Source organism: Saccopteryx leptura, chromosome 1 (genome assembly GCF_036850995.1).
Source record: "Saccopteryx leptura isolate mSacLep1 chromosome 1, mSacLep1_pri_phased_curated, whole genome shotgun sequence".
NCBI lineage: Eukaryota > Metazoa > Chordata > Mammalia > Chiroptera > Emballonuridae > Saccopteryx > Saccopteryx leptura.
This window is the reverse complement of record NC_089503.1, coordinates 198,029,420-198,052,664: the sequence shown is the minus strand read 5'-3', so window position 1 is coordinate 198,052,664 and position 23,245 is coordinate 198,029,420. Positions and strand designations below refer to the sequence as shown.

At 50.2% G+C, this 23,245-nt stretch overlaps 1 long non-coding RNA gene across 1 annotated transcript; it reads right to left on the bottom strand.

Moving 5' to 3' along the window:
* Window positions 1-12,429: 12,429 nt before the first annotated feature.
* Window positions 12,430-20,960, bottom strand: LOC136389123 (uncharacterized). Its single transcript, XR_010748274.1, has 3 exons — window positions 20,852-20,960; window positions 12,858-12,916; window positions 12,430-12,648 (listed from the first exon to the last, which is right to left on the bottom strand). It is a non-coding gene; the product is annotated as an uncharacterized lncRNA (long non-coding RNA).
* Window positions 20,961-23,245: the final 2,285 nt, after the last annotated feature.

The window sequence follows — 23,245 nt, the reverse complement described above, 5'->3', positions numbered from 1 at the left end:
CACGGTGGCGCCCTGAGCTGTCAGCAAGCAGAACCCGGCAGCGAAAGCGTCTGTCCAATTCTCCCACCCCTCACTCCATCTGTGTTTTCCATAATATGTTCCCTTTACTGCAATTTCCTCACTTTCCTTATTTTGTATATTTTTGTAAGTTGCCTGAAATCCTTCTTAAAACAAAGCAGGGTATAAATAACTAAAAGTCATAAATATGCAAAGCAAACAGTGCCAGGGCACAGTGACATTTCCATTTATGTCCTAAATATTACGCGTTTCACTCCAGTCCGAATGCCCATAATACTGCACTGCCTCTCCACAGCCCTTAAAACACCATTGTTCTCAGTGCACTGAGCAGTCTGGTCGGTGTGCTGCGGAGCTCTGATGGGAAGGTCATTCAGGGAAGAGGCTGAACTTCACCACGACCTTCAGAGGCCGCAGGGGAGAAGTGTCGTCAGGAGAAAAGGCCTTATGTGTCACATGATTAATAAACAATGTGGAGTGCAAGTTGTCATCCGCATTCTCCGTGAGTCAGATCCCAAGCTAGATGACCACCCACTGGGACCTGCTGAACTCATTCTTGCCATGCTACTACCAAGTCCCAGTGACATGCAGAAGGGTCCGGAGCCCCATCAATAAAATGAAAGTTGACTTTTTTTTAGTAAACAAAATGTTACTCTGAGAGAGAAACATCTAAAATATTCTTTCCTATTTCTTTGCAAACTATGTCATGACAAAGACGAGTTTACTGCACTATACGAGCTGGGCCTACAGACTAACAAAGAACAAGGAATAGAAAAGAAAACTCTTAACAAAACTGAAAAGGTTGTAATCCCAACCATAAACTGTGAAGGTCCCCTGCTACACAGAGGGACAATGCCACACACCAGAGGTCCTTCCAGACTGCCTGCGGGGTGTGGAGCCAGAAACGATAGGTGAGGAAGGTCCAGGAAGTCTCAGCACCCACGGGCCGGTGGCGTCGGTGAGCTCTGCAGGGCCTGTCCCACCCACAGGCCCGCAGACTGAGGACCCAGGGAGACACCGGTCACACTCACCGCCCTATTCCCCGAGGTCCAGCAGCTGGAGAGGGGACGAGGACAATCACATGCAGCAGAGGCCCGAGCTGGCTGATGAGAGAACTAGATAAACCTGAGTGCACACTTGAGAAAGCACTGTCTGTCTGTTCAGGCGAAGGCGGTGGGGCCTGGAGGAGACCCAGCACCCCCTGCAGCAGGCGTGTCAGGGACGGGGCGCACCATGGACGCAGACAGCTGCCCTGCCTCAGGCTCCCCATTTCTCTCACACAGCTGCTGAGTGAACAGCGTCCACATTCAAAACAGAGTAATGGCCAAAGAGAAACCATACCAGAACCTAAACATAGACCAAAAAAAAAAAAAAAGAAGAGGGAGAAAGAAAAGAAATGGCGGTTAAGCCGCAGGGAAGAACAAGCAGGCAGACTCTGGCCTCTCTTGAGGGTCTCCCTCCAAGGCCGGAGCCCAGCGACGGGAAGCCTCACTTCCCAGCGGACGTGCACATGGAGTCCAGGATGATGTGCTTCCAGCAGCTGCTGTGTGTGAAATTCGAATTCGGAACCGAGGTAGTAAGGAGAGACTGTGGGACGGAGCGGCCCTTCTGCTAGTGCGGGCCAGGCCAGCTGCACTTGTCCCTGGAGCGCCGACCAGGGACAGCGTCCTCCAGTCAGCAGGGACGCCAGCTACACTGGCCACCAGTCCTGTCCTGCCCTGTGGCCTTGGGGATCAGTTCTGGACATGCAGGCTGGAAGCTACCTCTCCAGTCCTTCCAATATTTCTGTAGCCCAGATAATATGTTATAGTAAACCCTTTCATTGGATAGGCTACATTCTGTCCCCAGCAACTGTGTACCTCTGCAACAGAGTATTACAGCAACAGCAACCTGGGACGTGTTCTTCCAGCTCAACATGTTTCAGTAGAGGGGTCTCCTCCTAAAACTAAACAGTGGGGCTCGGGGAAGTCCATGGCATGCATCAGTAAGATAGTTATTCAGTCATCACCTGTGACCACCTGTTACGAAGTGCATTTTGGAGTCAATGCTTTGACAAAGCAAGTGACCACACAATAAAACAGGGTAACAATGAAGAATATGACCACATTACTGTAACTAACAGAAAGAGCACACAGTCGTGCAGCACTCAGCGACGGGGCTGGGTGCTGAAAAGGGCACGTGGGGTGAGCTTGTCACTGTGAGAACGTCACAGAGCACACATATATACCCAGAGGGCTCAGGCCACGGCACACCTGGGCTGTGTGGTGTGCCCGCTGCCCCAGGCTGCAGACCTGCCCAGCACGTGACTACACGGAACACGGGGGCAGCCGTCACACGGCAGTAAGTATCTGTGTGTCTGAGCACATCTGAGCACAGGAGAGGTGCAGTGACGGTCCTGTACAGAGGTGGCAATGCTCAGCGGCACAGAGCAGGGGTCTGAGTGGTGTCCGTGGGACTGGCAAGGGCTCTGGGGAGCGGCGTGGGGGCGAGGAGCGGGAAGCCCTAGGACACGTCTGCATGTCCCTGTTGGAGGCTCTGGCCTGTAAGATGTAGGGGTGGGGCTCTGCTGAGACGGGAGCTTACCCAGGCCCTAGACCCGTAGACACGCCACCAGGACGTGGAGGCTGCACAGGGTAGGAGTGTAAGCAGGTACGTTAGTTGAAAACTTGTGTAGACACAACATTCATGTCCCAACTCTGCTGTGCTCTCCGGGACTAGGTACAGACGCAGCTCAGGGACAGAGCCAGGATCCCACCCCAGGCAAAGGTCTGCAGCTTCCCTGTCCGACCAGCTGGCCAGGGCAAACACCGTCACATCGCAGCAGTCAGGGCTGGAGTATAAGTAAAATACTCATACTAAAAAATTATTTCTTATCTAAAATTCAAATTTAAATTTAACTTTGTATCCCACATTTTTATTGGCTAAATCTGTCAACTGTAATGGAAGGGTTTCCTGGTTTGAGGCCAGCCTCCCCGCCTGTCCACCTGCACCCAAAGCAAAGCCCATCTGTGGAGAAATTTATGCTACCAGCAGAAGTCCCATCAGCACATCATAGTGTCATAGTGTCTTACCACAATGTGTACACAGAGCCCCGGGTCAAACATCTGAGGAAGCTTCAGCACGAAGGTGGGAGACTAAGATTAAAGAACAGACAGGTGCTTGTGAGAGGCAGGGTGTGTGCATGTGCGTGTGTGCGCATGCATGTGTGTGTGTGCGTGTGTGTGTGTGTGTGCCTGTGTGTGTGCATGTGGGTGGGTGTATGTGTTGTGGAGGTGGGGGGAGCAGGTGGTGAGATGATTCATAAAGGGGAGGGTACAAATGTAATGTGCAGCATGGTGACTCTAGTTAAGGACACTGTGCTGTGTATTTGAAAGTTGCTAAGTGAGGAGACCTCAGAAGTTCTCATCACAAGAAAAAATGATCCTGTAACCACGCATGGTGACAGTTGTTACTCACACTTACTGTGAGGATCATCTAGCAATTCTTACAAATATCAAGTTAGCTTGTGGCACACATAAAACTCACATAACATTGTATGCCAATTATACCTCAATAAATAAATACACAAATAAGAAAACAAAAATTCAGAAAATATTACTGTAAAATACATATACATACTGTAAACACTGTGTATAAAAAAGAAGTAATTAGGAAATCAAAAAAAACAAAGCCAGTTCTTAAAATTTTTGATTATAGAAATTTAGAATATTTGGGAGATAAAAAAATCAGCTAAAAAAGTACAGTAAAATGAAAAAAAATGGGGGTAAGAGGGAGGTAGGATAGAAAAATAAAACTCGGAAAAATAGATAATTCAGACTGTCCAAAACCAGAATAATGTCAATCACAGAAGGACACATCCCAAAAAATAAACAATTATCAAAGCAATAATTCAAGGGACTCTCTCAATGGTGAAGTACATAAATCCGTCGATGAAAGACTGTATCAGTGCCCATTCCAGTGGTTTTATAAAAAGGGAGACTAGACACAGCAAAGTCAGATTGCAGAACACATCACACTGGCGCCAAATCTTCCACCAGAAACCCGGGTGCGGGCAGCGTTTCAGCTGCAGACTTGGAACACACGTGCCCACGTCCCTCCCCCTGGGGGCTGTGAGAACCAACCGCAGCAGGACACAGATGCAAACCAATAAACACGTGGGAACATGCTCAGAAAAGCCAGGAAGGACACCAGCACTGACTACAGCAGCCGGGGACCACGGGGCAGGGAGCTGGGGGTCAGGGGGTAGGGGCAGCGGGAGCCGGGGGGCCCAGGGGTTCAGGAGACCACGGACTCCATGGCACCGGAAGAGTTTAGGAGAAAGCCAGAGGACACCCTGTCCTGGCTCTGGTATGTGGAGAGCTCGGAGACTGTCACTCTCGCTGCCACAAGAGACCAGCTGGACACACTGCAAACCAACGACTGCCCTTGGAGTTGTCAGAAAACTGAGGTCACAGGGCAAACCCGGGGACCAAGACAGGGGACTCAGGGACCACGGCTGCGGCCGACTCCCCTGCAGCAGAAGGCCCTGGTCAGGAGCTGGTAGGAACATGCAACAGAACGTGCGAGGGACCAGCGTGGACCAGCGCAGTGGTCACCCCTCTGTGGCCCAGTCCTAGAAGAGCTCGCACCTTTTCTGGGGTTTTACTCTCAAGGTGATAATCAAAGGGAAACTCCCTCATGTTTTGAACAAGGAGAGGAGAAAGTCACCATTCTGAAATATGGCTAGAACATTCCCTGTGACAAAGGCCTGCCCTCAGGGCAACACCTTCAGTGAGCCGAAGGAAAGGCCCTTAGTGGACTCCAGTCCTCTCCAGCCTCGTCTCAAGAAAAAGGGAGAGCAGAGAGGCTGAGAAACGCTTCTAATGGTCATCCTTACCCGAGGGACTCAAATCCGTTAATAAAACTGAGATTGAATCAAGTCAAGGTCACAGTACACTGCCCGTCTTCAATCACATGTTACCCCATCAACAGGACTTGGTGTGGCACCAGGCAACCAGAGCCGAGAGGGCTGCACACGCAGCCTGGGTCTCAGAGAACCCCAGACAACAGGGAGGGACCCCAGATAACAGGGAGGGAAAGGGAAGGGAACCCAGAGCGTCTGGCACTCACAGCTGCAGCCGTGGGGAAGCACAGCCAGCTCCTGGCCACAGCGACACGAACCTCACACTGAAGGCCGAGTCACCTTAGTCCCTAGTATGTGATGGGTCCTGTCCAGCTTTCAACAAAAGATGACATGAGCACTAAGACAAGAGAGTCCTGTCTGGAGAGACCCATAAGCATCAGCCTGAGGCTCAGATATGACACAGACCTTGGAATTATCAGAGGGGCTATTGAAAATAACTTATAATAAGGGCTCTGAAGAGAGGAGACAAGAACAGGTGGCTGAGGAAAGCAGAGAGGCTGCACCTCTAAGAAAATGCTGGGAATCAACGGGCTGCAAGAGAAACAGAGATGGGCTCATGAGCAGACTGTCCCAAGAACCAGGGAGTGTAGTTAGATCAGTAGAAACATCCCAAACAGAAATACCAACAAACAATAAATTAATAATAATAATAATAAACCCACTCAGAGTCTGACCAGGAGGTGGCGCAGTGGATAGAGCGTCAGACTGGAATGCAGAGGTTCCAGGTTCAAAAGCCCGAGGTCATAAGCTTGAGCACGGGCTCACCAGCTTGAGTGTGGGGTTACTGGCTTGAACGTGGGATCACAGACATGACCCCCTCATTGCTGGCTTGAGCCCAAAGGTTGCTGGCTTGAAGCCCAAGGTCGTTGGCTTGAGCAAGGGGTCCCTTGGTCTGCTGTAGCCCCTCAGAGAAGGCACATATGAGAACGCAATCAATGAACAATTAAGGAGCCACAATGAAGAATTAATGCTCCCATCTCTTTCCCTTCCTGTCTGTCCTTATCTGTCCCTCTCTGTCTCCCTCTCTGTCGCTGTCAAAAACAACACCAACAAAACACCACCCAGAATAGTATATCCAAGGACCAGGTGAAAATTACAAAAGCTGTAACATACATGTAAATAGGAATACTAGAAGGAGAAGAAAAGAACAGAAGAAATATTGGAAGTAGTAATAGGCGAGGGTGTTCCCACGGACCCCAGCCCACACCCCAGGAGGTCCAGAGAACAGCAGGTAGGACAACCAGGAAGTCCCCCCTCCCACTGACACCAGTGCCCAGTACTGCAACACCAGGAACGCGAGTCTCTCGAGGGAAGCCAGAGGACAAGTGTGCTTCGCCAACAGAAGCCACACGCTCTTTGCTCCTACAATGCCCCTTCCTCAACCCAGCCCTCCAGCTTCTCAGGTCCTGCTCATATAGACGAGGTGGCCGGGGTCCACAGGCCAGTGTGGCCACCTCTCAGCAAGCCCTCTGAGAATCTGTCCCTCTTGAGAATGTGCAGGGACTTCATGATTTGTTATTCTCATCATTTAGGCCTCATTCGAAACACCAAGAAAATGGGAAAATTCCTATCAAATATTCAATTAACATATTTGCTGGGTTTTTTTTTAAAAAATACTACATTTAATATTTTTCTTATACTTGTTACCCTTCAACACAGACACCCATTCTGGCAGCAGCAGGTGGGTTCTGTGTCTGCAGAGGAGTCTAATGCAGAAAATTCAGGCATAAAAAAGTCAATTTGGTGTTTAATAGCCAAAGCCGAAATACAAGGCAAAAGTTTTCTGGGAAGAAATGAGCAGAGCGGGAGGGGCACACTGACAACTAAAGAAACAGAAGAATGGAAAGGTAGAAGGCAGGGTGGGAAGATGACTGTGACCCATATCTGACGACCCCCCCCCAAACACCACTCCGTCTCGCAGAACTGGGGGACCACCAGGTTAAGGGGAGCTTCATGAAGAAATGAAGGTCAGGTACAAACGAGCAAAGCAAGGTATTTTTATGACCAGAGGCTCCTATTTGAAACATGGCCTTGACAGGCGTCCACCTGGTTTATACAGGAAATGTCCGGGAGGTCACAGGAGAAACTGAACAGCCTCGATCTCCAGGGAGCCAGGCAGGAAGTCAGCGGGGGTCAGAACTCTACTTTTCCCTTGGAAATCTCTGCAATGCTCAGATGTTCTTGGGATTCATTTATTTATTCAGCAAGGTAGAAATTATTTTAATGAAAGCAAAGTTAACAATGAACAGAGAGCGTGACAAATATGCGTGTGGAGAAAAGCAATACAAATTTAAGCAGTTCTAGGAGAATGACAAGAAAAGGGAGACGTGGGGCCACGTGGGGAAGGAAATCCAGAGGAGGCAAGAGAGAGAGAGAGAGGACCACAGTCAGCAGCAGAGAGGACATGTGCACTGCACGGACTGAGGGCAGGTCGGCTTCACATGTGCATCCACAGCCGCCACGCCACTGGAGAGACATGGAGACATGGTCCAGAGGGACACGCACAGGCCCAGCAAGGACCCGCAGCCCCGCCCGCGCAGGAGAACTCAGGCTGACATTTCCTCATGAGAGAAGACGCCGCATGGAGGTCTGCGGCCTCCTGCAAGTCAGGGACATCCATCAGACAGGAGAAAGATTAGACTAAGATTTTGCCTGTGGAGTAAAGCATCTGAACTGCAGAGTTGATTAAAAGGAAGCAGATTTACATTCTCCAGAGTTGCCCTAAAATTAGAGACATTAATTAGAGACAATCTCGGACATCGGCGGGGCAAAGTGTCAGAAGATTCTGAACTGTTAACCCCTCTGCTTTGCTTCAGACTTGATCATGCAGTCCGCACAGATGAAAAAAAATTAACAAAACAAGCAGGCCTGCATGTGCCCCAGGCAGCTCCCGGAACAGGGGCAGCCTGCCCAACAGGGGGGGCCAGTTGCTTCTACCATAGAAAAGAGGAAGACACAGCTGGGACAAGCTCTAGGTGATCAGGGCACTCGGGCGAGCCCAGCACCTGTACTAAGGCACAGCCTAATAAACTAAACTGCTGGGGGGGGGGGGAGAGAGAGGGAGAGAGAGGGAGAAGAGAGAGGGAGAAGAGAGAGGAAGAAAGAGGGAGAAAAGGAGAGGGAGAAAGGGAGAGAGAGAGAGGGAGGGAGAGGGAGAGGTAGGGAGAGAAGAGAGGGAAAGAAGCAGAGAGAGAGAGCGTGAGAGGGAGAGAGAGCAAGAGAGAGACAGAGGGGGGAGAGAAACCATTTCAAAACCATGTGTTAGAGCCAGACACTGGACCGGAAAGCAGAGTGGTAATGGGACCAGGTGGTGGGCCAGGCCTCCCGCAGGCCACAGGCTGAGACTCGGGTGGAGGCACAAGGGCCTAAGCAAATGAACAAGAGCAGATGTTCTGTATAGGGAGAGCTGCTCTGCAGACAACACATCTTCTAAGCTAATATCCGGAAAGCTAATCTGCACAAAGCTGTTCAACTACCAAAATGCACCCATAATTACCATAAACCCCAGGAGCTGAGGTGGCAGAACTCATCCTAAATGCACAACCATCTAGTTGTGCAAGAAGCTCACAGGCGCTAAGTACACGGCCAAGGCGGCTGGGCGCACCTGGCTGCAGAGGATGGAGCCCCTGCTCCTCATCCCCAAGGGGCGCTGCTCCCCGGGCACCTTTCCTAGGAGTGCATGCAGACACTGACACCCCGGTGCAGAACCAGGAAGGACACTGGACACCTGCAGCACCACCGGGCAATTCCAGAGAAAGACACGACAGGAACGCAGCTGGAGAACAAGACACGGACCTGCTCCAAAGCCATTTCAAGAGGCCTCCCGAGATCTGTGCCACGGCCTGGAGGCACCCCAAAGCAGCGCTATTCCTGCTAAAGGGCCACCCTAGAGCCCTCTCCCCACTGAGGTTTAGGGGGGCTGGCCACAAGGCCAGGGAGCCCAGGAGCTGCAGGAGCACAATCGGGTCCTTCTGCCCGGCCCAAATGTTGCTCTCCTTGTGGCTTGGCAGCAGCCGGTCATTTACGGATTTGCGTATTTTAACAAGGTCTTACCATCCTATAATTTCTAAACCAAAAAGGTTAGACAAATTGGAATTTTTATGACTGATTTTGACATCCCAGGGCAGGAAGATCAATGACTCTTTGAACCGTCCGTCACACGACATTTATTTCTTAACTGCCCGTCTGGTGTGGTGAGAAAAGTTAAATGTCCCCATGAGTTTAAATATAAAGCAGGCTTTCTGTTGGGCAGGTGTTTCCCCCGGACTCAGCCGGCTACGAGCAGGGTGGAACTGTGAGTCCCATCCTCAGTGACACAAAAATAAAACCCAGCACTGCGGACGATGGCCCAGAAGGAGAACCCGGCACCGCTGAGAGCCGTTTCTTCAGGCAGGGTCCTGGGAGGGACCCCGCTGCCTCGCGGCCTCCCATCTCCACCCGCCAGGCAGGAGGTGCGTTCCTTTAACAAGGTGCACAGCTGAGGACCCCGATGCCCCCTGGGAAACGCATGGTGATCCCCACAGTCATTGATCCCCAGGCATGTGGAAAAGAGAATTCCCACCATTAGAAACAGAGGCCACCAGTACCTCCTACTTCAGCTGTTTCACAGGCAACTGCAAAAATGAAACACTGTCTTTTACAGCCACGATCAGATTCTAGGGGTGTTATGGGTCTGACCCTTGATGCGTCATGAGATGGAGTCAAATCCTCCCACAAGCTCATAAACGACCCACCAGGCAGCACGGCCTGCCCGTGCTCTTCTGAGCTTGATTCCCATCTTCTGCCCACCTCCACCCTACCTCCCCTCCCGGGTTCACCCCAGGAACCCCTCCTCCAGAAATGCAGCCCGCCCTCCTCATCTCTCCCTTGCGCACTCACAGTGCCCTGCGTGGACCGCTCCCACATTGCTTTGAAATGTTCTATGCGTGCACCTCTCTGGGACCATATTTTACATAGCTTCGTTTCTCTGGTACTTGGTAACACTAGGAATTCAGTAAAGAACTTGCTGAGACAAGCAGAACCAAGTTGCCCAAGTAGAACACTTAATGACTAAAAGCAGCACAACTTTAAGGCCAGGACACCTGGTGCAGGGCCCAGCGCCCGGCTACCTCCATCGGTGAACACATCCACGTGGAGGGACCCAGCTGCGTGGACACAGGCTCTGGAGAAGGAGAGCAAGGTCCAGGGCCCCCCGCAGGGCTGCCAGATGACATCATCTCGAGAACAAATAACAGACCTATTTTTAGGCCACTTATAAACTGCTGGTATCGCAATGTGGTCAGTTTGTGCCCATTTCCAGTGTGGACAGGCCATTTCGAAAGGGCTTGTGACACGGCTGGAGGAGTGTGCACTTGATGAAATATGTTCGTACCCGCCATGACCTTCAGTAACCGCATCATCACCCCACGGCCTGGCAGTATTTACAGACACTTGGTTACCAAGCACAGACTCAGGAGAAGGGAGGAAATCACATTTTTTCTTGGTAGGCCCTCAATCTCGAAGTCAAGACTTAATTAAAAAACAAAACACGAAGGACCTTCCACAAACCAAACAGTTAAACATATATGAATGAATGCTGCATTTTACCTTAGGCTTAGGAAAACGAATACTTTGCTTACCTACTGCCTGTAAGGGGTGAAGGCACGGTGAATATTGGAAATAAACATTTTCAGATGACTCCTTGGTTTTGTCTGGCATCATGTCCTCACTGAACCTCCAGTGAGAGCTCTTTCCCTGGGGGCCCATGGCTCAGTCCCCTTCCTAGCACCTGCCCCTTGTCCGCCTCTCATGCATGCATGTGTGCGTGCCTGCATGCGTGTGCGCTCCGGGAGCCGCCCTGGGCACACTGCTCCCTGTGGCACCCCTGGGGCCTCCTCAAGGACTTTGCTGCAGCTACGGCTGCGAACCAGATCCCTCCACTCCTGCAGCCCAGCCCCTCAGATACAAACATGCCGAGCAGAGCATGTGCAGGAAGATGGGAACAGACCTCTCTTGGAAGAAGGCACACTGATGGCCAACAGGTCCATGAAAAGGTGCTCAGCCTCACTGAGCACCGGAACATGCAAATCAGAACCACAAGAGGTCACCTCGCACCTGTCAGGACGGCCATTAGAAAGATGACAAGAGGTAAGTGCTGGAGAGGATGTGGGGAAGAGGAGCCCCAGGCACCCCTGGTGGGACTGCAGCCTGGAGCAGCCACTGTGGGAAACAGTGCGGAGGGGCCACAGACATTCCAGGATAAAACTACCTACAACTCAGCAATCCCCTTCCGGGTATACATCTGAATATGAAAACACTCAGATGTGCCCCTCTGTCGCTGCAGCATCATTCACAAGAGCCAAGACGTGGACACAGCCTAAGTGTCAGTGGACGAATGGGTCCAGAAGTGGTGTGTGTCCATAACGCACTCAGCCATAAAGGACATCCTGCTGCTTGTGACATGGACGGACCCAGAGGGCACTGTGAGATAAGTCAGACAAAGAAAGACAAACACCACTTATATGTGGAAACTAAAAAAAATTTTAAATAAACAGAAAACAATCAAACACCAGCTTATAGATACAGAGAAGAGGCTGGTGGTTACCAGAGGGCGAGGTGAGTGGAGGCGATCAAGGGTGTAGGGACGGATGGTGACGGGACTTACAGGGGTGACCACTGTGCAGTGTGTGCAAATACTGGGTGATGGTGTTGCACACCTGAAATACACATGGTCTTGTGCACCAATTCTACCACCATAAAAATAAAAAACAAAAACAAACAAACTGCAGATAAATGTTTATAGAAACAGTATAGCTAATCTCTAAAAATGTAAAACAATCCAAATGTCTTTCAACTGGTGAGTGAATAAGGCAACACAATAAAGTATGATTCATTCAGCAATTTAAAGCAAGTGAACTATGGAAATCCACAGAAGCATGAAGAAACCTCAAATGTATCATGCTACATGAAAGAAGCCAGACCCAAAAGGCTCTGGACTACATGACTTCGTTGAGATGACGTTCTGGAGAAGGCTCAACTCATGATGAAGAACAGGTCGGCAGCCGGTGGACCCAGGCTTGTAATGACACTGTTACAGTCATTCATCTTCTCAGTTTCAGAGTATCCCCAAATCCTCTGGACCCTCACGCCACCCTTTCCACTCTACTCTGTGCGCTGGGTGGCAGACCTGCCAGGACCCTCCTCCTCCTCCGCCTGTGTCCAGCCAGCAGGAGAGGTCCCAGGGTGGACTGGGAGGTCAGCGGTTCCCCTGCGACCCCCTGGCTGTGCTGTGGGCTTCCTTCACATGGCAGCTAGGACAACAGCTAGTTTATAATTTTGTCTTCTGTTAGCAGGACACGAAACATGTTTAACTTTTTAATTTTCAAATGAAGTGAGGATCAAAGGTGACAAGAATAAATTTTATATGACATGACTTTCAAAGAAACAGATTTTAATTACTGTTCTGAATACTATATATTCATCTGAAAGAAATCACATTAAAGTTTTATCCAGAGGGGTTTTTTTTCCAATTATATTTGAAAATGTCAATGTTCCTGAAAACATCCAATTACATTTTTCTAAAAAGCTCCCCTATTCTATATTCTTTGGTTATTCTTCAGGACTTTCGGCTACTAGAGAGTAGTACTGAAGAGAGTGGACAGGGGTGTGCGTCACCAAGTACGCAGACAGGATCGAGTTCAAGCATTTAACATTTGTCACTGACGCTGCTTCTGCTTCTCCCTCGATGAGCTCTCCTCGGAAAACAGTCAGGAAACGAGAGAAACCAAGTTATATTAATAAAAATTGGTATTATTCCTTTAACCTCTATACCACAGATCTGAATGTATCACATTCAAGTGGCAAAAATTCCAGTTTCTACCACTAGGCTTTCCCCTTAACAGACGGTGCATGTGCGGCCAGGATCAACCCAAGTCCCCAGGTTCGTGGCGCTGTGACTCACCTTTGTAGGGTCTTCCCCCTCGTCGCACACCTGGACATGGTCACCCTTCAAGCAAGGCACTGCAGTAAAACACAAAATGACTAAGAAATTTGCATAGTCATTATAAATCAGGACTTTGGCCTCATGAACACAGGCTTGTTTTTCTAGCTTATTAGTTTTGGGGGAAACTCCACATCAAAGTATCAGGAGATGTACTGTCTTAAACGCCCACTTAAGGATCCTGGGAGTCTTCACGTGCCCCGGCTGACGACCACAGCACTATGCTACACGGTACTGGAACACTGGGAGGGTGCTCAGAGCTCAGGAGCACCATGAGGTGTTAAGTCACTGATTCACAAAAAGATAAAATCTACTCTTAATCCCTTATTAAAAAATAGGAAATAATGAAAATACTGTATTTTCCCCAACGCCATTTACTCGGGTTGATTGTTAATTTAACGTCCTGTCATGTCCTTGTCATCATTCATTCCCTGAGTGTATACACCACACACACACGTGTACATTACCAGAAACGTGACTAGAAAATAGACACAGTACCACTAGCTAATCCATGTGTTCCATATGCAAATTTTGCCAGTTGTCCCCATAATGTCCTTTACAGCTGTTGTTTCGGTCCAGGACCTGTCCTAGGGCCACGTGCTACACTAACCGGCTGTGACTTTATTCCCAGCCTTCCCTACACTTTTGTGACCTTGACGCTTTTGTGGAGCCCGGGAAGAATATGGTCCCACCTGGACTTCCCTGGTGCTTCTACATGATTAGATGCAGCAAATGGGTCATTTTAAAAGTAAACATGGCAAAGCGCTGAGGTCAAGGAGCCTAAGAAAGCGAGGAAGCCTCGGGAAGGAGGTGCTGGAGTCTGGCAGACTAGCATTTGATCCTCAGCTCTGCACTTCATTTATTCGAATACTCTGCTCATCCAGGTGTATTTATTGAGCACCTACTGTGAACCAAGCACTTTTACTCCCCTGAAGCAGATCAGTGAGCAAAAGACACCTTGCTCCTATAAAGGGCAGTGAGTTGACGAGTGGCCTCTGGAACCTTGGAATAGGGAGGATCCTATTTGAAAACAGGGTCTTTGTAAATGAGATTTCCCTGGATTACCAGGATGGGCCTTAAGTCCAGCTATGCGTGTCCTTGTAATGGACAGAGAAGAAAGCACAGAGACACAGAGGGGAAGGCCATGTGCAGGCAGAGGCAGGGACCGGAATCGTGCTGCCACAAGCCAAGGACAACAGGGGACATCGGAAGCCAGAAGAAGCCAGGGAGGAGCCCTTGGCGGGAGCCCGCCATGCTGACACCTGGGTTTTGGGTTCTGCCCTCCACAACGGTTACTGGATACATTTCTGTTATTTTAAGCCACCAAGCCTGTGGTACTTTGTCACAGCATCCCCAGGAAATGAACACCTGGAGGTTCCGTTGCAGTAATGATGACCAGGTAGGACTGGCTACAGGCTGACGCGGGCGGGTCACCTGACAGCTGTGTGAGTTCCATAACTCTCTCTCTCTTTTATTTTTACTCCCATTTTTTACAATTTTACTTTTCAATTACAGTTTGCATTCATTGTGGATAGACAAGCATATACTTTACACAGTGTCCTACAGGAAGTCTAGTCCCCACCTGGCACCAAACGCAGCTATCACAACACTGCTGACCACGTTCCCTGCGCTGTGCCCACCTCCCCGGGACTGTGCTGTCACTGCCGGGCCCTGCTTCTCCTTCTGGTCACCTCTCTCACCCTGCCCCCAGCCCGCCCCCTCTAGCCACCATCAGTTTGTCCTCTGCGTCTACGAGTCTGTTTCAAAGCTGCTCGTTCATTTACGAGCATCATGTTTTACACTAAGAGAAGAGAGTACCCTTAGGTGAACCCCGTGTCTCTCTCTCTCTCTCTCTCTCTCACACACACACACACACACACACACACACACACACCTCATTACTCAGGGTCCCTGTCCTCTGGCTTGCGTCACTCCCTGCTGCTCCCCAGGCTCCCAGGGGCCAGAAGGTCACCTGCCTTAACAGCACACATTCCTTAAGAACTTGCCCAACCGAGGGAAATCAGTGAGCACACTGGCCACTTTCTTAGGGCGCACTCTCAACTCCCCTGGGTACCCCCCAAAGGTGCAGGCACCGCTGCTGCCGCTTCAGTTGGGGTGGTGATAAAGTGTGTCGGGAAGGGCTAGGAGAGCTCCCCTTCAGGCCACCCTGAGTTACTGAGCGCCAAGTGCAGGCACTGTGGAACCCTGCATGATCACAGCTCTAAAACAAGCTGGGGCTGGACCTAGTTGTTGTCACCGCCCTGGGGAGCAGGGGACTGCAAGCCCGTGTGCTGCAGGTGTGCCAAGTGTGACGTCACAGTGCTCACTGGGTAGGCTCCACATTCAAACACCGAATCTGCACGTCAGATAAACTGCAACCAGGCACCACCCAAAACCCTTCTCCACCCTAATGAGGACACGGTGCCACCAGGTGGCAAGGGAACGCCTTCGGTTCATGGACTGAACTACTTGGTAAAACTAGTGTTGCTCTATATCATACCTTTTATTTATTTATTTTTACTATAATCTAGACTCGGAGACTTTTGTTAAAAATGTGTGTTCATTAATCCTTTCCGCACTAAGTGATACACACTGCTCTCCCTCTCTGTACCCCTCGCACTCGGATGGCATGTCCACCAGAGCTTCAGACCTCCTATTCTCTGTCCCCTGATTGCCACAGTACAGTCTTGGGGCCCCTCAAGACCCTTCCAGGGCCTCACGAGGCCAGGAATATTTCCAAGACAACACCAAGACGTGATTTCTCTTTCTCACTCCCATTTTCTTCAGTGTGCACAGACAGCCTTCTGGAGGCTACGCAACAGGGGATGAAATCATCCTTCTGACAGAGAAACGAGTGTTTTAGCCTAGGATTCTCTTTCAAATTGTCTCAATTTTCATTTCTAATGCAGTAAATACCAATAGCTCAAAGATTTAAAAACAAAAGTCCCTTGGGATTTTCAAATAATATTAAAAGTCTAAAGAAGTCCTGATATCAAATAATTTGAGAAGTGCTATCTCCTTAGTTAATTAGCTCCAAATAAATGTCCCTGTGTTTTTCTGTCTCTCCTGTGGACAGGGATCCTTTCATATTTATCTTTAAATCCAACCCCACTGGAAGCCTAGTCCTAACCATGAATAATGCTTCCTCAATAAAGGTATACTGAAAAAGAAACATTCTTTTAATAGCTGGAAGCTGTTATTAAAATGGCACAGGTATTAATAAAGACTCAATACATTTTTAAGTTTACTCATTAAAATTAAATAATAAAATATTTAATTCAAATTTAAGTCTTCAGGTAAAAAGCTTTAATCAAGTATTAATTTGGTCTCTAGTCTTTCACTATATTAATGAATATATTTGTCTTCTCCTCAAGGATTACATTGTTAAAAAGACGTTTTTCACATTTGCTAGAATTTACTGTCCGATACATAACCTTAGAATGTCAAGTTCTGCCCTCAGAATATCTTTCCATTTCCCTTGCACCAGTTATGAAAGGTCCACGTCTATCCCCCTCCTCAGACATCAGTCCTCAGCACTTTCTACTATGAAATCCCGGTGGCCATCTTTCTGAAACGGAATATGACAGCTTCCCCACTGATCATGGCCTGGATGCCCTGGAAACTGTTTCTGAGGCAAACTCTTCTCTTGTTAAATTAGCATCGCATTCTGAGCACCTTTTTTAAAAGAAGTTAGAAAGGTTTCTACAGACAAATTCTAAGTAGAACTATAAGAATCACTTTATCTGAGTTCTCGTGAAAATAAATCGGAAACTGTCAAAACTGAACAGGAAGTCACGCCGACCCATGCGCAGAGGACGGGACGTGTTGAGAACATCTGAAACACAGAGGTGTGCTTAGCACAGGGTCTCATGAAACTAGAAACCGAGAGCTTGGAGAAGTCGTGACGTGAGAATCAGCATACTGGGAACAGCCTGGGCAAGGACAGCCTGCTCTGAGAAAAGACGAGCGAGGGGCGGCTCAGCCACAGGGGATGGGCCCTCGGCCCCCACCCCCACTCTCAGGAAAGGCCTGTGCACCGCTGCCCTTTCCATCAGTCTGGGCACACCCCCGACTGAGCCTGAAGCTGATCTCACTCAATTCCTGCAGCTAACGTACGTACTTCAAGGAATCCTTGCTCTGCTTTGTGTAAGCCCGAGTTACACCCCCGATGGTGACCAAATCCACGCTGTGGAACGGGAACCCATAGTCAAGTCCTGTCAAGTGTAACTACAGGCCAGAATCCTGTCAAGTGTGACTACAGGCCAGAACCTTACAAACCCCTCCATGTGATGTTCCCATTGCCCTCGAGACTTCCAGGCTGAGGAAGAGAGTATACTCAATCTCAGATGGGGGCTCAGATAATATTTATGAGTCAAATAATTTATTACTTTTTTTTTTTATCACCCAGGGGTTTTACTGTAAACTAACTTCCTCTGCGTTCTACAGTATTCGTATCTCATATGAGACTTGCTAGAATTTTCACTTTTTATAAAAATCAGGAATTGAAATAATCACCAAGTATTCTTAGGTTATCCAACAGCAACTGTTCTAAGGTTCAGTTTTACTACAAACCCCCACAGACAATTCCTGCGGCTCTGGGTCCAGGGCCCCCATCCCGGCCGGTGTGTGGCTTGCACTTCACTGCGCTGCTCACAATAAGAGCGGCACCCCATCTGTGCCGTGCACAACTCTCGCTTCCTCGTCTGGTTCTGCCCGAGGCTTTCCGGGTCTCTCTGCAGGGCCTGGTTCTCTCCTATGTTTGCTCCTGGAAGTCCCTCACCTGCTCATTTGCCCCGTGCTGCATTAACGGGAGGGGGACACACAGAAAACCTCAACTTTTTGGTGAGATTATCTTTCTAAATGTTTCACGTAACAGAATCTCCCTCAGTAAGTCTATGTGACATTGTGTTAAATTCAGTTCCTGTTAGTAATGAATGACGCCATTCCCATCCTCTGACTCACTATCACGATCACTGCAGTGTGGACAGTCATTAGCCTTTCTCATCCCCGCAGTGTGGACAACCGTTAGCATTTTTCATCCTGGCCCCTTCACAGTATGGAGTCCGTGCTCCCAGAATGCTCTTTTCCTTAGTTTCAAAAAGACTCAGGTTTCCAATGGCAACTATTAAAGACACCTGAACTATTATCTACTTCTCTGTGTAACAACAGAACAGCTAAGCACATTGCCTGAAAATGGCTCAAAATAAGCCGTTTTTACTTTAAAACCTGGGTGGCATCCTTAGACCGGGCCCCTGGGGACACTTTGTCTCCCGAGCACAAGCACACTTCCCGCTAGGAGGCTGACGACAGGGCTCCCAGCAGGACGTCCTGCTCGCCTGCTTGATGCTCACTGCCCTCCCCGCTGGTCAGGAAAAAGGAAGCCAAGACCTGGCAGGTCCTCAGGGCCTCGTGGGAGCAGCGTCCTAGTGCTGACAAGAAGGAGAAAACAACCATGTGTGTTCTTTGAATGCCCTCTTCACCTGCTCTCCTCCCTTTAGAGTTCCTGTTGGGCAATGACCCTATTCTCTAGTGCCCCAGGTTACCACGTCTACCCCAGAGCAGAACAAGAGGTGTGGGAAGAAGCAGAGAGACCCAGGGCTGGGGCCCTGGCGCTACCTGGAGTGTTCTCTTCCCACCTTCCGGGAGCTGAAAGGCCCTGCCGGTCAGTGGAGGACTCACACATCCTGACTCTCCCTCCCCTCCGGGGTCCGCCCCCAGCTCCAGAACACCACCCGGAGTATGACCTGGGGTGGCCAGGCCCCGAGAGCAGCTGAGTCCAGCAGGGTCGGCCTGAGGGGCAGGAGGAGTGAACTGACTGGTCCGGAGGCGCTGACCAGCCTGCAGGGCAGACGTCCCTCCCTGTAGCTGCACCCCGCCCCCCGCCATTCCTTCCTATAGCATGTGAGGGTCTATATTCAAGGAGACAGGCTGGGCGGACCACCCAGGATGAAACAACGGCCCTCCGTGAACTAACGCAGGTACTCCATGAAGGCTCTCGACGGACTGGTCAGTACCCATCTCTCTTCCAGCGTGGAGGGTCATCAAAACACAGTGCGAAATCACACAGCTCATGGACACAGATAAGAGGGCAGTGGTCACCAGAGGGAGGGGTATGGGGGGGAAGGCATAAGGGGGAATGAATATGAGGTGACGAAGAATGATTTGACTTTGGGTGATGGGAACACAACACAATTGACTGTCCAAATGAGGTGGAGAGGTTCACCTGAAACCTATGTACTCTTGTGGATTAACGTCGCCCTGTTCCATTTAATTTTCTAAAAAAAAACCAAAAAAAAAAACCACCACAGTGAATGAACTCCCTTACCACAAATGATGAAAGCCACAGAGAGGAGGATGACAGAGGATGGTCAATATACTTCAGGCACTTCTATGGAAAGGTGAGGTTCACTGCCTATGCCCATGACATAGGGGCATGTAGACCAGCAAGGGGTGGGCAGGGGAGAGGCTGAGGAGCTGACAGAGGGGGCGGGGCACCACTGGGGGGAGCACAGCGGGGGTCGGTGGGCGGGATTTCAGAACCTCTCTGACCAGAAGAGCATCCACTGAAGACGCTCCTGTTGTTTCAAGCCTCAGTAGAGCCTGTCTTTCCCTACAGAACAGTCAAGGATCGGGCAGTGAAAGTTTTCATGCAACCCGCTAGCAAGGCTAAATAAATTCATAAAGCCCGTACTCCTCTTTAAGTATGAATCAGCACTCCTAAACTACATGTGCAATGGATTTCTACAGATGAGTCTCCTAGAACCCGTCACCGAGTCCTAATATTTAAAAGAATAGCACACTTAAAAGTAGGAAAAGGAAAAACAAGTTATCTAAACTACGTTTTTATTATCCATATGATATTTTAACCACGGTTCCCTAATGTTTTCTTTTAGATCATTTCTACCCCCTACTTTGTTCATCCATCTCTGTGGGTAAAAAAATAATAATAATAAAACAAAATTCAAGCTCTTAATCTAACAAGAAGCTAAAACAAGTTGAAGGTGCTCTGAAATCAAAACGTGTCTAGTCATCCTTAATGAACTCCACTGTTAAGTATATAATTAAACACGTTCTACTCTCAGAAGGATTCGTTTGCACACCTGACATTGTAGGTTTCTGTTAAAGCAGAGAGCAGGCAAGGAGGCTCAGAGGTGACTCAATCAGTGATGTGGAGGTCACAGCTGAGACCGCAACTGTGATAGCCGCTGACATGCACAGCATGGAAGACCCTCTGCAGAATTTACAAGGGGTAAGTGATTCAGATGCAGTGTCTCCCTGCGTCTGAGATGGGGAGGAACCAACTGCCTCCCATCACCACTTTCCGGGTTCCTCTTTCCTCTGAGAACCTTCCCTCCAGGATCCTGCACACACACCATCCAGCCTGTCATTTCCATGGAGACAACTCTACACCCCCACCACCAGGGGCGGGGGGCTCCTTCTGCAGCCTCAGGCGCACACTCTCAGCTGTTTATCAGCTGCTAGCCCCCGGAATGTCTACTGGAACCACAAATTCCGCTGACCCTGACCCCGTTGAACAATGTGTGCCCAGAAGAGATCCTTCTCTGGTTTGCAGGTGATAGGAACTCCTTTACTTCGCACCTTTGTGTTCGTAAGGGCCAGTCATTCTGAACTCTCCTTCCCCCTCGCCCACTGAATCCCTGCGGTCATCATGTCCTGTGGACTCCGTCTCCAAGTGCTTCTCGTCCCCTTTCTCTCCTACCCTCACTCCCTTCACGTCCTTCACGTGCTTATGCTCGTCAACTGGAGCACCATGGCAGGGAGCCCTCTCTTCCTCATCCACCTGGGCACTGATGCAGATGACCCCCTCCTACCCACAGCTGCAGCCTTCATGGTCTCCTCACCGCCCCTCATATTAGCACCTTCACCCTGGTGTTCAAGATCCCGGGACACTCATGGGTCCGGGACACATTCCCAGCCCATTTCCCATGACTTACTCTCACCGACCGTGTGGTCCAGTCCAACCCAGCTGCCCCTTCCAGCAGGACACGTGTTCCCCCTAAGACTTTCTTTTCCTCCTGACACTCAGAGACAGCACAGCGTGGCGCGAAGAAGAGCTATGAGCTTTGGACTCCCTGCTCCAAGTCCCCTCCTGGCTTTGTAACTGGGGACAAAGCACGTGGTTTTCTAAACCCTGTTTCATAACTGGGGACACGCACATGACCCCACCTCACAGACGCGTGAGCTCCACGTGAGCCTCTCTGGCCGAGAGCCTGGGTGCAGGCTGCCGCACCCACGCCCCTCCTCACGGGGCCCGACCTCAGAGGCTGTGTCTCAGGCCACAACGCTTTTCTGCCTTGTTTTCTGCACTCTGTGTGACCCTTGGGGCCCTGACTTTTCTCTGTATCACAATCATTTACCCAAAGGCCAGACCCCAGAAACAGTCACTTCGTCTCCCCACTGCAGGACCTTGGCAGCACTGCAGCGTGCCTGGGACCTGGCACAGTAAGCGTCTGTGCAATGGGACCAATTTCGGTATCTCCGGTCAAGTACGCACGACAGGAAAGAAGCCTCCGACTGCTCGGGGATCGATGGGGAGAAGCCCCTGGCAGGGAAACAAGAAGAGAGACCATGTCCCCCCCAGAGAGCAAGAAGGCACAGGGCTCAGTCAGGTTGTGGGAACAGCAGACCAACCCGCAGGGCCATGCCTCTAGGAGGGCGCCAGCTGTAGCCGCTCTGTCCACACACGCATAGGGAAGGAGATACCAACATGAGAAACTCAGGAAGGCAACAGGGAGGCCAGCAGAGGTGAGGTCACCCACCAGGCGATACAAAAGTGACCTGAGACCCACAGACTGAGCAGAGTCAGCAGGCAGCACACGTGCAGGCTCTCTGGACTGTGCTATTAAGTATCTCTTCTTCTTCTATGTTTTGCTAACCCGGACTCCCACAGATGAGTCTGCAGGGAGAGTGGAAGCCCACTTCTCACATTTAACCCAGGCCAGACCCCAGCAATGACGGCTCTGGTGAAACCACTCATCTCATCAGCAAAAATGTCTTCATGTACCTACCCTCTCTGGACAAACACAAAAGCTTGGAAGTTCCCTCCTTCCTGGCCTCAGTTCAAAGGAAACTATTCTTACACATCTGCCCTTTGATCTGGAGATTACAGTGTTTGAATCTACGTGGTCAATGATGCCATTTCAAGTGGTTTTCATTGATGACCATACAAATAACAGCAACTAGGAGGAAAACAATAAAAGCAGAGAGAATTTCTTAGGGTCTCTTCTGTAATTATTTCACTTTGGGTGACGAGAATAGGAAAATCAACGTCTGACGTGTTCATAAGCTCATGAAAAAGTAACAACTGCTGGAGAGATGGCTGATCTGACCCTAGAACACAGGTCCCCTGCAGCTGCTCAGCCTTGTGTCCCACTGAGCCCACTGTGTCCGAAGCCCCACCTACCCAGGTCCACTCCTGAGAGAAACAGGCCCCCTCTTCCGCGAGGCAGCCGGGCTGTAGCAGCCCAGCGGGACGGGGCGCAAGCCTCCACCCCGAGCACCACCAAGCACCACCGGGCCCAAAGCAGAGGCGGACTCCCTGGAGCAGGACTCCCTGGAGCAGGACTCCCCGGGGCCGGTCAGGGAAGCCCCATGGAGCAGGTGTCCCGCTCACTCAGGGGACACGGCACACATACCCCACCTTTGGCCTTTACAGGAGGAGGCGACAGGGGCAAGGCGGCAGTGGGCGTCCCCAACTCTGCGCCCTTCTCCAGCCCCGTCTACCCCCCCACAACCCCACCCCCGTTACACCTAGTTCCCAAGAACTTCTCACCCAGACCAGGTGCCAGGTTAGGGGACCTGCTGCTCCTTCATTGATCCTTGTTTTCATTGCACCCAATGAAGAGACTCAAACATATATTTTTAAATTTAAAAACCCAACTGCAGGTCCTTGTTTAAACGAGCTCCTGGTGATGGGGAGGGTGTGGGCAGAGCCGCACAGACCATCTCCAGCTGTGTCTGCTCTAACTCCTAACTCCAGGCCACCTCTGATGTCCGTCACAGCAGGCACAGCTCAGAGTTAACCATGACGACGGCACTGCCAGCCCTAGGGGTGCACAGTCCTCAGCTACACTGTGTCTGTTCCAAACACTTAACAAAATGGACTTTAAATAAAGGTAATATAGATTTTAAAGAGCCATCAGTGGAAGCGTGCGTGTTGGCACGTGGCCGTGGGACGCACAGTTCCTCCTGTGATTTCAAGGTTAAGAGTCGCTCAGTGTCCAGGGCGGCACCTCCCACCTCCTGCAGCCAAGTCACCACAAATGCATAGCAGGTCAGCCTTGTCCCAATCTTATTGGTGGTCCATTCATATAAAATGTGGTACAACC